The sequence below is a fragment of the Echinops telfairi genome, unplaced genomic scaffold (assembly GCF_000313985.2).
Source record: "Echinops telfairi isolate 266 unplaced genomic scaffold, ASM31398v2 ScPeMD7_24;HRSCAF=84, whole genome shotgun sequence".
Taxonomy (NCBI): Eukaryota; Metazoa; Chordata; class Mammalia; order Afrosoricida; family Tenrecidae; genus Echinops; species Echinops telfairi.
The window spans coordinates 5115843-5134797 of NW_022103921.1; the positions used below are offsets into that span (position 1 = coordinate 5115843).

Sequence of the window (18955 nt, forward strand, 5' to 3'; positions counted from 1 at the left end):
AACCTGAATAACTCCCACTCATCAATCTTACCTTTCTACTTCTGGTGTAACACAGCTATCAGAAGTGAATAGATTTAGAGAATAGAGTTTATTGTATCACAGATCTCCAGTCTTAAAGCCCAAATCTATGTCTCAGTTATATGAATTCATTTTTCAGTGGATTTAGGCTTTTCTAAATTCCTTGGCTTGTAAGATGATCGAGCTTCACATGGCATCTATTTTCCTTTGTGATCGAGTATCTCTGTGTCATATCCCTTTTTTTTTTTGAAAAGTTCAGTAGTAATTAGGTTTCGGACCCATGTTATACCCATGTGACTTCATTGACAAAACGAAAGAAACACTATTTCCAAATAGGATTACATTCACAGTTGTGGGGGTTAGGATTCCAAACTATATTTTGAAGGAATACAATTTGATTCTAACATCACTCAAACTCTAGTATATTCCTTGCCCCAGAGTTACCAAGTTTGTGATTTCTTTTATTTTTTTATTAAAAAAAAATTTTTTTCTTTGCTTTTATCAGGGGAGAGTGCGAATACAGTCCCCCACTACCACAAAGTATGCAGTCAAGTTTCCCGCATTTGGGGAAATTGCAGGGGTCAACACACCCGCAGTGCACCGGGTGACCCTTGCCCTGGGAAAACCACCTTCCTGATCATGGTGTCTCCCCTGCCAGGTCAGTATCAAGTTTGTGGTTTCTACAGTATACTTCAGCAGAATCCCAAGTATACCTCTATAATAACACCAACCCCATTGAAATACAATTATCCTTACTAGTTCTATTCTCCAATAGGCCTTGGGCATCATGACAACAGAGAAAATGCTCTGTTTATCTCTCGATAACAAGTGGCTTGCATATTACCAATCACATAAGTGCTCAATAAATGAAACCAAAGATCTCACTACAATCAAGTCAATTTTGACTCAAAGCAACACGATAGGACAGGGTAAAACTGCCCCTGGGGATTTCTGAGACTCCTCCCAGGAGTAGAAACTCTCATCTTTCTTGTTCAGAGCAACTGGTGGTTTCAAACTGCTGACCTTGCAGTTAACAGCCCAACACATGACCATTTCTCTACCAGGACTCCCTCAATAAATGAAGAGGTGAAATAATCATTGGTGATAGATTGTTTCTTTATGGAGGCAATTATTATTAATAATCTTCATTCACCTGATTTTCTAAACAATGCCACTTTGCTTATATATACGCTGTATTTTATCACATATTTTATCATTACGCTGTAGGATAAAGAAAAATCCATACCCTGATAGTAAGGTAGTCAAATATATTCCAATAATAGATAACATACCTTCAGAAACATTAAGCAATGTGAAAGGAGTTGAAATCAGTTGGAAAAAATGCAATCTTCTGATTAAATTGCTTGGAGAAAAACTTTTGATTGCCTCCAAAATAAGGTCATTATCTGGTATGTTGCTGCTGCTGAAAAAGTTAATTATTATTGGGTAAAGGAGATTAATGTGTGATACAATGCCAGGAATGATCATCTTAAATTATTGAGGAAAAATTATCTTTCGGATTTAGTTTTCATTAATCTGAAACTGTTGTTTTAATTCCCTCTTGAGATGGATTGGTAGTGGGGAGGCTTTGTCTCCTTTTCAGGGTGATTTACCTTCCCAAATATATCACTTTTCAGTGGGACAATTTTCGTATTACCTATAGGTAATTTAAAAAGTCAGACTTATCATTTAAAATCCTAAGCAGTTGACTCATCATGTGAAAGCAGTCACATGGCGGACTCTGAACTACAAAGCTCGGCTAGAAAATTGGTGGGAGTTCACCGTTGCCTCCTAATGCGCTTAAAAACCGCCATTCATTCCATCGGTCCTGACTGACAGTGTCATATTACACACGGAACTTATCTCCTTGGAGCTGTCTGATCCCTTGGAGGAAATACAGTACTTAAGGCCAATTATCAGCCTGATGAAAACTGGTTTTAAAATGTTAAAATTACATATGGAGGATTATTTCTAGAGCAGACGTTTTCTATCACATCCTCCCCCTTTTAAAACTAAGGAGCAAATGTTTTGTAAGGAACACGATAGCCAAACAGTTGACTTAAGGTTATCAAAATCATTGCTACACTTAAAAAGAACAAACCTTTTTTTCCCCCCAGTGTGGGATGGGGGCGCTGGAGTCTGTGAGGAGCAAGCTGGCCCCAAACTTCTCCAAATCTACATTTATTTGCCTCCAATTCTTACGTGTCTAAGGACAGGGAACCATAGACATGCCTTTGTAGGAAGACAAGAACAAATCTTTATAAATCATTTAATGATTGAAAAAGGTAGGGTGACGGGATAATTTGGATTCTTAATACCAGAATCGAAACACTAAGTTCTTCACTCCTGAATTGTCTCATGTGTCCCCTCCTATCTCTGAACCACATTTCATGCAGTCGTTGAAATACAGATTTCTGTGGATCCATTGAAGAAGAGCCCTCTTGGTGCTGTGGTTAGGGAGTGGCTGCTCACCGAAACTCACAGTTTGAACTCCCTTACTCAGTGGCTCTATCAGAGAAAGACATGATCATCTACTTTTATCAGACTACAAGCTGGGAACACCTATGGGCCAGTTTGACTCTGTGTCATGGAGTCATTGTGAGTCAAAATTGACTCCAGGCTACCCAACAATAAGAACAATAAAAGATCACGATGGAGTCACAGAGTGGTAGAAACCATGACATCTCCTGAGCACTTGTTAGTAATGCAGAACCCTAAGTAATTCAGATGCATATTAGAATTTGAGATGCCATACTTCACACCATCTTATTTCCCGAGCACATCTCCATTCCATTTTTCTGGCCCTTCAGTTTTTCCATCTGCAAGCCGGACAGGGTGGCATTAGGCTTTAGTACTATACTCTTAACCCTGCAGCTCTGGTGGTGTAATGGATTACAATCTGGGCTGCTAAATGGTAACTGCAAGACCAGCACCATGAGACAAAGAGGAGGCGTTCTACCCCTGTGAAGATTTGTGATCTCAAAACCCCATAAGGGTAGTTCTATTCTGTCCTATGGGGTTACAATGAGCCAGAATCAGTTTGATGGATGGGAGTGTTTTGGTTCTTTTTTCCAGTGTTCTTGACCTTGAAGAGACCCCGAAGTAGAGGTGATCCCTGGGAAGGAGAGGGCTATGTCTGGGCTGTGTGCTGGGCTGAATGCCGACAACTTTGAAAGGGCTCACATGCCAAACTACTATGTCAAAATGCTACGTTAGAAAATATGACTTTTTCATCAAAGTATCATGTTGTGATGGTAGAGGTCATTTGCTGTCAGTCTGGGCATCAGCGAGCTGAGGTCCAGGGAGAACACGTGAGCTGCTTGGGTCAGAGGAGCTGCTGTGCTGGAGGAGGAGCAGGACCTGGTCAAGGAGATGAAGGGTCCAGAGTCCCAGAGCTTGACTAAGCAGTGATTTAATAGGGACAAATCAGGCCTGTCTGACAAATTGAAGATGTGAAAGTTCAAGGGGGGTGGGGGTGGGGGAGAGTATTCAATGTGATCCAAGGGACATTTAAGCATATGATGAAAATGAAATCTCAGTGCTGAAGCTTCCAGAAGTGCTGATGAGAAAGAGGGCTGAGGAATACATTAAATGGTCCATTTTACTTTCTGTGTGTGGGGTTGGTGGGAGTGGATAGAGGAAAGGAAGGCATTTTGATTTACAGCATCTTTTATTCCCTGTCTTTTTGTGGTTTAGTCTCAGAGTGGTACAAATGATTAATGAATGAGGTTTGAGCTCTTGTAAGAAAGGTCTTGCGAGCTGCTTCAGAAAAATTGAAAACGCTATGGAGCACAGTTCTACTCGGCCACACGCAAGGCCACTACGCGTCAGAACTTACTCACAGCAACAGGTTCTTTTTGGATCACCTTTTCTTTCTTTCAGTGTGGGGGAAATGCCACCCCCTCCAACTAATCATGGGTTCAATAAGTTCAATTGGATGGTTATAGGATATCTATAAAGTTTATAGTAAAGTCATAGAGAATGAGAGAGATAGAGGAGAGAGTGAAATAATGGAGTCAGACACATTTCATGGTAGCATGCTCACCTCCTGGATGGCTGTGTTAATCTGGGTACATTAGAGCAATAAATCCACAGACACTCATTTATAAGACAGAGTTTTTTATAAAGGGTAAATGCACATCAAGAAAAGATCCCAACCCAGTGCTGCCCAAGCCCACAAGTCCAACATTAACCCATTAACCCGTATGTCCAACACCAGTCCACAAAGTCCTCCTCCATCTCACAAAACAGAGGCAACAATGCCGACTGCAGGAGGAAAGCCGAGTCAGTGAACGTGTAAGCATCTCAGCGCTGGCAGGGGTCTCCACACGGCTCCTCCAGCACCCAGGGCTGCATCAGGACAGGTCCATGTGGCTTTTTCTTGGGGATGTATTGCAGGAAGTGAGCCTTGCCAGCTGAAGCAGGGAACTGCTAAGGCAGCTGCACCCTGGTCCGACCATCAGAAAGCAAGAGACCCGAGAACTAGAAAAGCGAGGCTCACCACCCATTTATCCCTCTGCCCTTCAATGAACTTCACATGTGTTTATCGGCCAGGTTGGCACAATAAACTAACTAACTCAATGGCCATGATCTCAACAGCCTGGTCCGAGAACAGCACAGGCTGAGAGGGCAGGGGAGAGAGCATGAGAGAGCTGTTTATTGCTAACCAAGGCCTATATCTCTTTAGGGGGTGTGATTACAGGTAACCACACACGTCACGGGATGGGGTTGTACAATAGGCAATATGAGCAATAGCAGGGGGATGTACAATGGGGCATAAGCATAACAGGAAGGGGATGAGCTAGGGGTGTACACATGATAGGAAGGAGAGGGACTAGAGGTATACATGTGACAAGAAGGGTAGACCCTAGACTCAATATGGCAGCCTAATCTCGGTCACCCTTGAGTGGGCTTGAGCTCCCTGGGCTCTCCTTCAGGGAAACAATCTACTACTCTCCTTATCAGAAGGGAGTGGGCCCTACTTAGGGTGGGACAGACTATGCAGTCTGATTGCTCTAGATGGCTGATAACCCTTAGGGAGAATAACCCCTGACCTACTTCTGTTGACCTCCAAGTGTATAGTCATTTGCCACGTGTAGCAAGCAGCCAGGTTTGGCGCATATTTGGGGGAGACAACTTGGGAGAAATCTTTCTGTTTCCCACATTTCAGTCTTTCCTGACCTTCAAACATTTATCCCTTTTAAACAATGCCTGGCTTTGGTGTGCCTAAGTTTTCAATTAATGCCAGCCAGAAAACTTCAGAGTGTTTTCTATTTCACTTTAGTCTCCAACTCTCCCTCTCCAAAATTGTCAAAATACCACTCAACAGTGTCTTTTGTCTTCCACTAAGCTGGTCAGTTAAGCTGTCCTTTGTAGTCATGTCTGCCAACATTTTACAAGCATTACAGAAGTGCAGAGAAAGAAGAAATGAATGAAAAGCAAGCGCTCCAATATGGTGCCCCCCCCAAAAGCAATAAAAAGGCTCTAGATAAGTTAGTAAGTCAGTGATGGAATAATAAGGCTATATGACTTGTCACTCTACCAGAAACCGAGGGACAGTGATGACTGTAAAGTACAGTGTTGACCATTTAGAGTAGACATGCTTCCTAGGTGGAACCATTCTTAATATAAAAAGAATTGACTTTAGGCCCTGTTAGGGGTTGAATTGTGTCCTCTGCAATATGTACTGTAAATCTTAACCCCGCACCTAAGTTTACAAGCTCTGGTGGCTCTGTAGGTTAGGTGCTGGGCAGCTAACTGAAAGGTTGTTGGTTCAAACCTACCAGCCAATCTGCAAAAGAAAGAAGCAGCTTTTTTTCCTGTAAGGATTCAAAGTCTCAGAAACCCTATATAATGTTGCTATGAATGGCACGAATATAAGAAAGAGAAACAAATATATGTGTGTGCATACACACACAACATGTGGCTAAAATCTCATTTGTAAATTAGTTTGTTAAGTTCATTAAACAGTATTAATGTAGGGTGTGTTTTACTTGATTTACCTTTGAGATATAGAATATTGGCAGTTCCTGATTTAACACATATATTATAACAAACTGCACTTGGGTCAGAACTTTCAAAGTTTTTTCTACATTTTATCATTACCAGTATATATTCCATATATATTGCATTGTATAACTCGCTGATATCATTCTCAGATATTCATTGACAGATGTTTAATTTTATGATTTACTACTCCAAACTGCCATATAGATTAGTTTTATAAACTAAGTCAGAGCCTTTAGTTGCTTAGAAATATGGATCCAAACGCTCATCATTTTAGTAAATTCAGTAGACCCATTTGGGAAGCTGTGAGAGATTACTGTAAAATCTATGAAGAGAAAAAAGGATCATATAGTTAACCATCGCTAACTCTCTGACTAGAAAGGCTATCTGAATTCCCAGGCACAATGCAGATGATCTAGAACAGTGGTTCTCAACCTGTGGGTCGTGACCCCTTCGGGGGTGGAACAACCCTTTCACAGGGACCGCCCGATTCATAACAGTAGCAAAATTACAGTTATGAAGTAGCAACGAAAACAATTTTATGGTTAGGGTCACCCAACATGAGGAACTGTATTAAAGATTTGCGGGCGTTAGGAGGTTGAGAACCACTGTTCTAGAGCGTTCCACACCTGAAAAAATGCCAATGCCATGCAACTCTTCTTTTTCGTTGGGTTAAATTTTATGATGTTCTGTGTTTCTTTATATATGTATTGAAATATGTATGTAGGTTTATATGTAATTTCTAGTCCCCAAAGACGAAAAAACAGATTAAAACATTTTTTAAATTAAAAAAATAATTTTATTGGGGTCTCGTACAACTCTTATCACAATTCATACATCCATCTATTATGTCAAGCACATTTGTACATTTGTTGCCATCATCATTCTCAAAACATTTGGTTTCTACTTTTTCCCCCTCCCTCCTTCCCTCACCCTTGATAATTTATAAATTATTATTATTTTTCTATGTCTTACACTGTCCAACGTCTCCCTTCACCTACTTTTCTGTTGTCCATCCTCCAGGAAGGATGTTATATGTAGATCCTTGTAATCGGTTCCCCCTCTCCACCCCAACCTCCCTGCACTCTCCCAGTATTGCCAATCTCAGCACTGGTCCTGAAGGGATCATCTGTCCTGGATTCCCTGTGTTTCCAGTTCCTATCTGTACCAGTGTACATCCTCTGGTCTAGCCAGATTTGTAAGGTAGAATTGGGATCATGATAGTGGGGGGGGGGAAGCATATAGGAACTAGAGGAAAACTGCATGTTTCATCATTGCTACCCTGCACCCTGACTGGCTTGTCTCTTCCCCGTGACCCTTTTGGAGGGGGCTGTCCAGTTGCCTACAGATGGGTCTTGGGTTCCCCATCTGCAGTCTCCCTCATTCACAATGATTTGATTTTTTGTTCTTTGATCCCTTTGACACCTCCTGATCACACAGGCTGGTGTGCTTCTTCCATGTGGGCTAGATGACCATCTGAGCTAGATGACCACTTGCTTACCTTCAAGTCTTTAAGACCCTAGACAGTATATCTTTTGATAGCTGGGCACCATCATCTTTTTTCACCACATTTGCTTATGGACCTGCTTTATCTTCAGTGCTCATGTCGGGAAGGTGAGCATCACGGCATGCCAGTGTAATACAACAACATATTGTAGCATTGAGGGAGTACAAAACATCCGATTTATACATTATAAATACTGAGAGTAAAAGGCAGTTAAATAAAATGTATTCAACTGAAGTCAGAATTGACTTACAAAGTAGTCATTGGAATGACGTTCCATTTTAACTCAAAGACTATTTATATACAATGAACAGATTAAAACAGAAGTAAGCAGAGAGAGGAAAGACAGATGTCATAGCACCTGTCTTTAGGACTAAGGAACATGAAACTTCCTGCAGAGCCCACAAAAAGAAACAATCTGTCCCCAGAACCAGCACCGAAATCAGACTTTTAGCCTCCTAAGCTGTGATAAAAGGCGCTTCTGTTTGCTAAAGCCGCGTACTTTTGGTATTTCGGTTATAGCAACACACTCTATCTAAGACAATCCCTTTAAATTTAGCTTTTTTAGTTGCTTTGTGGGAATGCTGTGCAAGAGAACTCCGATTGACTCATTGTGGAAGACGCACCGGTCTATAAAATGATCAACCTTGTACTTGGAGTTGGAAGACGGGGTTTTAGTTCTGACTGACTTGAGCTAAGTGCCTTTAGAGAGTCACTTAGTGTTTGTGAGCATCTGTTGCCCTCCGTAATCTGTTCCTCCCTTTCCCTGAGCACATGGCTGCCCAGCTAGAGCGTATACTCCTCAGCCTCGCTCACAGCTAGCCAATGTTTTAGACTAACTTTTGTCATCAGTGGAAAGTAAGGAGAGGTGATACGTGAGGAAAATGCTTATCCTGGACTCTCTCCTTCTCCTTCCCTTTCCCAAGGGATGGAGCCTAAACCTGGGGTATACATGAGGCCGTCCATGGAGCAGAAGAGGACAGCACCTTACAAAATAGCAGAACAATGAGGTAAAAGGACCTGGATCCCCAAATGGCTTAGCTCAGTACAGCTGACCCCGCTGGGACTTCTAAGTGCTAGACTGTCAAATATCTCGGGGTCCTCAAACTACGGCCCACGGGCCACTTGCGGCCCACCGAGGACATGTATCCGGCCCACCGGGTGTTTTTACCCCATTTTGTGTTTTGCTTCAAAATAAGATCTGTGCAATGTGCATAGGAATTTGTTCATAGTTGTTTTTTTTTAAACTATCATCCGGCTCTCCAACGGATCTGAGGGACAGTGAACTGGCCCCCTATTTAAAAAGTTTGAGGACCCCTGATTCTAGAATAACAAATGTCCTCCTTAGTCAATCCATTCTATATTTGTCTCTGTGTCATAGTTGCTTAGTTTTAACATTATTAATACAATATTTACATTGGGGAAATAATAGCTACTTGACAGAGCTGTTGTGAAGGATAAGCCTCATGCTGTATATAAGTGTTTAGTAAATTATGAAGCAATATTACTTCAGATTTATGGGATGGGACTGGGCAATGTTTCATACTATTGTGCATAGGGTCTCCAGGGGTCAGAATGTATGCAGCTGCACGTAACAACATTATTAAAATGCTAGGAGTTGCAAGATATGACAAAATAATAATTTATAAATTATCAAGGGTTCATGAGGGAGTGGGGAGTAAGGAGGGAGGGGATAAATGAGGAGCTGATGCCGGGGGCTTGGGTGGAGAGCGGGTGTTTTGAGAATGATGAGGGCAATGAATGTACAGATGTGCTTTACCCAATTGATGCATGTGGATTGTGATAAGAGTTGTATGAGCCCCTAATAAAATTAGATATATGTATAGTAGGAGTCACTGGATCGTGTAAATGGTTACTGTGCACCACTGTTAATGAAAGGTTGACTGTTTGAGTCCATCCAGATGGGCCTTGGAAGACCCCTCTGCTTCTGAAAGGTCCCAGTTCTACTCTGACGCTCACAGGGTCACCAGTAGTGGGAATCAATCTCATGGCAACTGGTTTTTAAACTATTCTCAACTCCACTCCGCTCAACTCGCTGCCATGGAATCGATGTTCACTGAAAGAGGTCCCCATGGGCTTCCAGACTAACTGTTTACGGGGGTAGAAACCCAGGCTTTCTCCTGCGGAGCTGCTCGTGATTTCGAACTGCTGACCATGTGGATCTCAGCCCAATGGGTAGCCATCTTATTTTTGTTGCTTCTCCCTGCATTTGTGGGACCACCAAGTGGAGCACAAGCGTGTGTCAATAGCGAAGTTTCTGGAGAGGCCTGAGGTACTTCCAGCAGATCTGCTTACTCTGCTTGGAAAAACAAGAAGATATGAGTGGAAACACTTCACGGCCAAATGCACAGGCTTTGGATGCAGCCTGCCTGAGTGAAAATCCAAGCTCTGCTACTTATTACTTTATTTCATCTCTGTGCCTCATTTTCTCAGTAAAAGAAAGATCAGAACAGCACTGAGTCACTGGGTTATTGTGAGGATGAAACGTATACTCTGAGGACGGGTGCACACATGGCCCTTAGAACAATGCCTGTAACAGCTCAAAGTCCAAGTTCACTGCCACTCTGATCCATAGCGACCCCCTGGACCGGGTCCAACTGGCCCTGGAGGTTTTGCAGGGTGGCAATCTGTGCAGGATCAGAAAGTCTCCTCTTTTGGCCTGTGGAGTGGCTGGTGGTTTCAAACTGCTGACCTTGTGGTTAGCAACCAATGCGTAACCCACTACACCACAAGAAGTCTTCACTCTCAACGTAGGAATCACTTCATAGCTGCTACCACTATGGATATTTGTCTGGTTTATTTGTCTCACACGTAAAATGGGAATGATGAGGTACGTAAATAGCTTCCTCATCTGCAAGCTCGCCAATATCCGAGATGACTTCGGCATCCTTACGGGCAACTTCCTAATACCATGACTCCGAACTCCTTTTCTATAGTGCTTTACTCACCCTACGGTGTATATCTTTACATTTCTAAACTTGGGATTCATTTTAAAATTGAGGAATTTTACAATGGCTGTGCATCAGGCAGGGATTGTGAGGTAGTTGTCACGGCCTGTCATCGTATACACGGATCAGGCCACAGCTGTTCACCTCGTCATCCCTGCAGTCCAGTAATGGACCGTGGCTATATATCTTAGAAAAGATTACATTGAATTTTTAATTGCACTGATAAATCATGAGCATCCAAAGGCATGGCAATATAGTAGAAGCCTATACACATTGGATATTAATGAAGCAGGTATCATAGTCATAATGTTGTATTACATTGAGAAGGTTGAGCCAAGAGCATAAGAGGACTAAAGGAAGCCAGATTCTCACAAGCAGACCAAGATGTTTTGAGTTTTGTTGCTGAAATGTTCCAGGTAGATGCGAACTCTTCTCCTCTTCTGTGGCCGTAACACTTCCTTTTGGCTCCTGGTTTGCCTCAGACAGGTAAGACAGTTGGTGATTCGAACCCACCCAAAGGCACCTTGAAAGAAAGACCTGGCAATCTACTTCTGAAGGGTCATAGCTTGAAAACCTAGCTACAAACGAGTCAGAATTGAACTTGACAACAGCAAACAGCATCCTATCTTATCTGGGTCGCTTTTGTTCACCCTGAGTCATTTGTAAGCTACCTGAAAGAAGAAATGATGTCTCCTAATTTTGAGGTTTTTATGTTGCAATTCCCTGAGTGTCCAGAATAATGCCTTATACATGAAAAGGTTATGACTGATGCCTATTGAGTCAACATAGTTTTGACTCAGCAATGAAGACATTTCGATCAAGAATATAAAGGAGCATTTGATTCTAAAAAGGTGCGAACATGGTGTGAGAGAAGCACATCTTGAGAGATGATATTACAGGCTGGTAGCTGGGCCCTTCCAGAAATAAGAACCATAACACTTTCTAGAGAAAGAGGTCTAGGTTTGAACAAAACCCAGAAAACAAACAAGCACAAACCCATGTCCACGAGGACCCTCCCTCATAGAATTGCTCTTAACACACGTGGGAGTGCTTGGTCTGCCTATTGCACGCCTAACCTGGGAGTGGGAGCCAAAGCGGGCTTTTCACTAACCTCATTTAAACCTTTCACGGGATTTTGCAGATAAGCTCAGCGAAGCTTTTGAAAGGCCAATTTTAGAAGATCTCAGAGGGGAGAGCATGATTAAATCTTCTGGAACCGAAGGAGACCCTGAGAGAACATGTGTTTCCTTGGTCTCCGTTCCTTAGGCTGTCAGCTCGCGGTTGAGAAGAGTAATTTCCTCCCTCCCAGAGGCCTGAGCGAGATAATCCCTGGGTAAATTAAGCAGCACTGGAGAGGAAAAAGGAGTCTGACTTGGTGAAAACAATAAGCTTAAAAGGAACAAATGGAGCTTTGGGTACAGCATATGCCTTCCGCAGTTACAGGAGCTTAGATCCCATCCTGATTGAGTTAGTTCATTGTGCCAGCCTGGCCGATAATCACATGTGGGGCTGGTTGAAAGGCGGAGGGATCAATGGGTGGTGAAGCCTCGCCTTTCTAGTTCTCGGGTCTCTTGTTTTGTGATGGTTGCACCGGGTGCAGCTGCCTTAGCAGTTCCCTGCTTCAGCTTGCAAGATGGACTCCCTACAAGACATCCCCAAGGAGAAGCCACATGGACCTATCCCGATGCAGCCCTGGGTGCTGGAGCAGCCATGTGGAGACCCCTGCCAATGCTGAGATGCTTACACGTTCACTGACTCAGCTTTCCTCCTGCAGTCGGCATTATTGCCTCTGTTTTGTGAGGTGAAGGACTTTGTGGACTGGTGTTGGGTATGGGTTAATGTTGGACTTGTGGCTTGGGCAGCATTGGGTTGGGATGTTTTCATGATGCACATTTTCTTTACATAAAACTCTCTCTTATACATGAGTTGCTGTGATTTGTTTCTCCAAAGTACCCAGACTAATACACTGATTCTCAGCTACTCTTTAGCCACAAGAAGAAAGGGTTCGTTATATACCAACTATGCCAAAGAGTAACACTTTGATTTTCCCAGGTGGCACTACAGATTTAAATAATTTTGGGCAAAATGTTTTCATCGTGTGCTGTCTCAAATACTGCCTTCATTTCCTGAAGACAGGACTAAAGTATTAACTCCTTTCTTGTCTGCTGAGGAGCGTCAAACTAGGATGGAGTTGGGGTCCACGTCCCAATGGAGGAAGGTCGGATAAACACTGAGTGCCCACCCCCACCCCCCTTCCTTGTCAGTATCACTGAGAGTCACTGGTCCCAGCTCACTGACCTTTAGACCTCTCCGTCCTGAGAATGCTTACCAAAGTAAGTGACATGAGAAGAATGTTGTGCATTGGGCCCAGAAGATGGCAAGGCTAATTGAGAAAGATACCCCTCGCTATATTAAAAGAACGATTTGCTCCTGGGTTACTTCTGACACATGGGGATCCCATAGGACTCAAGGTGGAACTATCTCCTTCAGGTTTCCAACGGCTGGTTTTTCTGAATGAGATCATCAGGCTTTTCCCCCAAAGTGTCTGGCAGAATCAAAGTGACAACCCTTGGCTAGCAGCTGAGGCTTGAACTGCTTGCCCCATCCAGGAGTGCTCTGTCGTTAAAACAACTGCTAAAATGAGATTGCATCTAACTGTAGTCTTAAAAGAATGATTAGAACTTTTATAGGCAATGGAGTACTATACATCCCTAAAAAGCAGTGATGAACGCATGAAGCACAGTGCCGCATGGGAAGAATTGGAGGAAACCATGCTAAGTGAAGTAAGTCAAGCACAAAAGGACAAGTACAGCATGAGTCCACTGAGGAAAGCTTAAAAAAAACAAAAAATGGGGCATAGGGGGAAAGCTAATACATCCACCCATCCCTGGGGTGAGGTCCAGCAACTACGGCAGGGGCCAAATCCAATCCAGGGATACATAGGGCAGCTAATGAAATAAGAGGGGAAAGAAAGAGAAAAAAAAAATAGAAAGAAAGACATGGGTAGGGGAGGAGCAGGTCACTAATCCACCCAAGGGGAGGGTATTGTTTATATCTCCACAGGAGAGGGATAGAGAGACCAGGCTTCAACCCAATGTGCCAAGACGTGAATCCAACACACGGGCATGTACCAGGGAACCAATAGAGAGGTCCTTGGAGCCAGCCCCAATCCTAGGTGGACCTCCCCGCCCCCCTCCCGTCAGAAGAATGCACTTCAGAGGACAGCACTGGGGTTTTAGCTTGGGAAGAGGGGTGCCTCGGATTAGAGCACACAGGAGAAATGCAAAGGGATGGAGAGGGAGGAGAAGACATCCTGGCCCACCAAGCCCCGAGGACCATGTTTCTGCTCAGAGCAGACAATGCACTGGGAGGACGGTAGGGCTGGCCCCACCACGGGACACAGCGTCCCCCACTGAACCATGAAGCTGTGGGGGACAGCAGGAGACACAGTGCGGGAAAAGTACATGGTCTGGCCCCATCACGCTAGGGCATGGCACCGAGGGTATGCAGCAGAGCAGCAGGGGGAACAGAGTGATGAAACCCCTGGGGAATACCAAAAACAGAACTTTGGAGACAGAATGTGGCATCCCATCAGACTCAACTGGAAAACACTCGTAAAGACCAACAAATAGACCTTGATCTATTTATAGGTTTTTCCATTTTTGTCAGTGGCTTTCTTTCTGTGATTGTTATTTTGTTCTTGCTTTCTGCTGTGGTTGTTATTGTTTTGTTGGTTTTGACTTCCTTTATTGTTTTATTTGGCTTTGCCTGCTTGTTGCACTTATTAATGTATCTGCATGTCTAGATAGGATAGGTGGGATAAATAATTCAGAGATGAATTCAGAGATGAAAAGAGTGGGACCAATCGTTCCAGGGGGATATGAAAGAAGGGGAGGTTGGAGAAAGGAAGGAGGTGGGGGGGACCAACGCAGGGACAAAGGAACAACAAGTGAACTAAAATCAATGGAAGGAAGTGCGTAGGATGCCTAGTGGGGCTCAATCAAGGGCAATGTAGCAGCGAGGAATTACTGAACCCAAATGAAGGCCAAACACGATGGTGGGACAAGAGGGAAGTGAAAAGGAACTAGAGGAAAGAACCAGGAGGCAAAGGACATTCATAGAGGCCTATGTACAGGCACGTACATATGTAAATATATATATATATATATATATATATATATGGAGAAAGGAATAGAACTATTTATTCATATCTATATGTTAAGAATTAAGGTTGCAGATGGATATGGGGCCTCAACTCAAGTGCTTCCTTCACACAAGAACACTTTGTTCTAACAATCTGACAGTCTGTGATGCTCACCTTCCGGACACAATTGCTGAAGACAAAATGGGTGCATAAGCAAATGTGGTGAAGAAAGCTGATGGTGCCTGGCTATCAAAAGATAGAGCATCCGGGGTCTTAAAGGTTTGAAGATAAACAAGCAGCCATCTAGCTCAGAAGCAACAAAGCCCACATGGAAGAAGCACACCAGCCTGTGTGATCATGAGGAGTTGAGAGGATCAGGTATCAGGAATCTAAGACCCAGAATAAAACCATATCCACGGTGAATGGGGGAGGGGGACATAGTGGAGACCCGATGCCCATCTGTAGACAATTGGACATCCCCTCACAAAGGGGTCACAGGGAAGAGATGAGCCAGTCAGGGTGCAGTATAGCACCAATGAAACACACAATTTTCCTCTAGCTATTTGGTGCTTCCTCCACTCCATTATCATGACCTCAATTCTCCCTTTCAAATTGGATTAGACCAGAGCATGCACACTGCTACAGATAAGAGCCCACAACACAGGGAATCCAGGATAGATAAACCCCTCAGGGCCAACAAGGAGAGTAGAGATATTAGGAGGATTAGGGGAGGGTGGGGGAAGAAAGGGGGAATCAATCACAAGGATCAACTAGAACCCCCTCGCAGGGGCATGAATAATGGAAAAGTGGGTGAGGGACAACAGAGGACAATGTAAGATATGGGAAAAATAATCTATAACTTATCAAGGGTTCATGAGAGAGGGCAGGTGGGGGAGGGAGGGGGAAGAAATGGGGAGCTGATATTAGGAGCTCAAGTGGGAAGAGAATGCTTTGAAAATGATAATGACAGCATATGTGCAAATGTGCTTGACACACTGGAGGAATGTACAGATTGTAATAAGAGATGGAAGAGCCCCCAATAAAAGTGTTTAAAAAAAAGAAATTTTATAGGATGGGGATAAGTTGTCTAATACATGTTGAATGTGTTATTTGATAGTGGGGGGCAGAGGAAGCATTTAGGAACTAGAGGAAAGTTGCTCCTTTCTCCAGTCCACTTACACTTGGGGATCTTCTCCTTGTTAACAATTGTCCACTAACAGCAACATTTGTGCCGCTTGGCACTGTGAACTTACCAACTAAGCAAATGAAGATTCAACTGCAAAGGTAAATATATCAGTCTTTTTCTCTTCTAACTCTTCAATTCATCTCAATAAAGATAATTGAATGAAATCAAGCCATTGAATGTCCCAAAATACAAATTCATTGCTATCAAGAGCTACTACACCACCAAGGTGTCTTCGTTGAATACTTGATGGGGTATTTTGAATGGGTCTGCTATAAGATTAGATTTCATGAAAAAAAAAGTTTAGATATCATGTTCAAAAACAATCATAGTGGTTTTAGCATTCCAAGAGATCCCTGACTTTTCTTCCCTCTCCCATTTTTACTAAATCTCTGTGTTTAAAAATATTGCCAATAGTCAACATGTGAATTACAAGTGGAGGCATAGTTCTCGGGTGGCCAAATTATGCTCTTCATAGATCCATGTACATTTTCCCAGTTCTCTGTTAGCTGATGCAGATCCAGTGCCTAGAGGACTTCTCCATTTAGACTCTGTTGGCTGGAGGATATGGAGTAAATTGCTGGGCAGTCCCATGAGAAATGCCTCCCAGTTGTTTCTTCAGTCTCTTCAAACTCATACTGAATTAACATCCACATGGGGACACTTACTTCTCTTTGATGGTATGCATAATACACAAATGCCTAGTCTCTCCTAAAACACTGCCTATCTCCCTACTGGCAGCCACGAATTAAAAAAAAAAAAAAATCCTTGCTGACTACAGTAAGTTCCACTAAGGACTTTTGATTAACAGTGAACATTGAGTTGCAAACACTTGATTGTCTGGACTCAAACCTGTAAATACACAACAATACAGCCCAACACACAGTGCAAACACAGACAGAGAATTATGGAGGTGAGAGTGCGAGGGAGTTTGAATGGAAGATAAACTCTGAGGAGACGTGGTGTTGCCTTGGGTTATACATTGGGCTGCTAACCTTAAGGACAGTGGTTTCAACCCGAGAGCAGGCCACTCACAGGAGAAAGATGAGGCTTTCTGTTTCCATGAAGATATACAGCCTCAGAAACCCTAATGTATGTCTACCTTTCCCTATGGATTCACTATGAGTTATATATGATTCCGTGGCAGCTAGGGTTCGTAAATTATTTCCTGCTACAAGCATCAATGAGTGGGTCTAAGTTTAAGATGAAGCCTGCTACATCCTTCGTGTTGATTTTTATAGGTGGTCTGAAATTTGGAATGAGGCATTTCCTAAAATGCCAGTGCGTGCATATATATATATAATAAAATATATTTGGGGGGTGGGTGGCTGGGTGGGAGTGGGGCACCCTTTCTTTTAGCATTCTATTGAGGCCACAGCCCTGTTAGTGATTTCTTCTTCAAATGTTACCCTTCAAAAGACACCTACCCTGAAACACCCATTTTAAAATTTTAATATTCCACACCTATACCTGGTCTTCTTTACTCTTTCTCAACTCTGTTAAGTTCTAACATAGTTCATTACTTACTTTTTTCATTATCAGCTAAAATGTAAGCCATGATATATCACAAGGAATTCCATGTGTCTGATGCAATGTGAGGCTGTTGGATACTGTAGATTTAGTAGTAAGTCCAGTAGTGGGATTCAAATAATTTAGCAACCAGTTCACTGACCTAGTGACTGTTTTAAGTATAAACAAAGATATACTGAAAGATAGTTTATTATTTTAGCATGTTAATAGTTAAATAAGAATAATAAAAGTGGTACACAAAACAAGATTATGTTATAAGCAATATTTTTTTATTTTAATCATTAATGGTATTTGATTTTTGTTTTAATCATTTTAATGCTAATTAAAATATTAAGCAATACCTGACAAAAACAATACAACTGTTATTTAAGATAGTTCCATATTGCTCCTGGATTGACGTCCTCACTTGGCAATATCCTTCGCTTTTATCTGAGCATCATCAGCTGTGTGATTTATTCTTAACCATCTTTTCACTAACAGAGCAGGATCCCTTCCATGCAGAAGCAGGCCAATTGGACAATAGTCATTGTGTTTAATATATTAGAAAACAGTTAGGTGGCTTCTTTTCTCTGAACATATTATGGTTTCCTTTGAAAAACCCCTTTCTGCTTATGCTCGATTTACAGCAATTTTTCCGATAATATTTTTAGCTTTTTGGATATTTTCAGGAATTGCATAATTCTCTCATAATATCACATAGGAATTTGGGAATAACACAAATCTGAAGCAAATGACAACATGTCATCCTCTGGTTTTTTGGCATATTTACTCTTTATGTTATATATTTGTTTACTGAAGTAATAAATCCAAAGGAATGTAAATTTAGTATATCATCAAAAGTATAATGAGTTTTATGAAATGAATAAATAAGTATTACAGCAATTGCTCTAATTTTTTATACCTATGGACAGAATGACATTTGGATTTTGGACTTCAAGCAATTGTGAAATTATGCACTTCTGTTATTTATTTACCTGCTGGGAATATACATATATATTAGGCCTAGGAAACTAATATAACTTCTAATTTTATTTCTTATTCTGGACATCTATTAAGTGATCTGTTAAACCAGTCTTCACTTAAGAGCATTTCAAGTCTTAACTTATTATATAAACTATATAATAACTTTAAATATAAATTCCTTACCAACTCTGTACTTTTTAATTTAATTCTCAGACTACCAAAATTCACAAAACTAAATAGAATCTTCTTAGTAGACAAATTGATCTAATATGGTCTTATCCCTTGTGTTATACAGGGTTCTCTAGAGAAACAAAACCAGGACATTTATGATTATGTTTATATATCTATACTATATCATCTATCTCTATCTCTATTTCTATTTATATCACCTATATCTATGTCATCATCTTTATCTATAGATAGCTATATACAGCATGAAGGAATATAAAACTAATTAGTCCACGCAGTGGTACAGAGGGCTCAGTTCAACTCACTTCTGTGAAACAGTTAATATACTGGAAGTCCTTAAACTCATGAGGGTTGCTGGGTCCAAGGTCAAGGAACAGACAGCTGAATCTTCTGTAGAGCAACTCAGGTAGTCTGGCCAGAGGCAGCAAACAGCAGGGCAGGTCACCAAC

At 42.0% G+C, this 18955-nt stretch overlaps 2 non-coding genes across 2 annotated transcripts; both read right to left on the minus strand.

Annotated features, from left to right (window-relative positions):
* Window positions 1-520: 520 nt before the first annotated feature.
* LOC115869378 lies at window positions 521-684 on the minus strand. The gene has a single exon (XR_004046154.1). It is a non-coding gene; the product is annotated as a U1 spliceosomal RNA (small nuclear RNA).
* A 1448-nt stretch (window positions 685-2132) lies between these two features.
* On the minus strand, window positions 2133-2263 carry LOC115869375. The gene has a single exon (XR_004046151.1). It is a non-coding gene; the product is annotated as a small nucleolar RNA SNORA38 (small nucleolar RNA).
* Between the last annotated feature and the right edge of the window lie 16692 nt (window positions 2264-18955).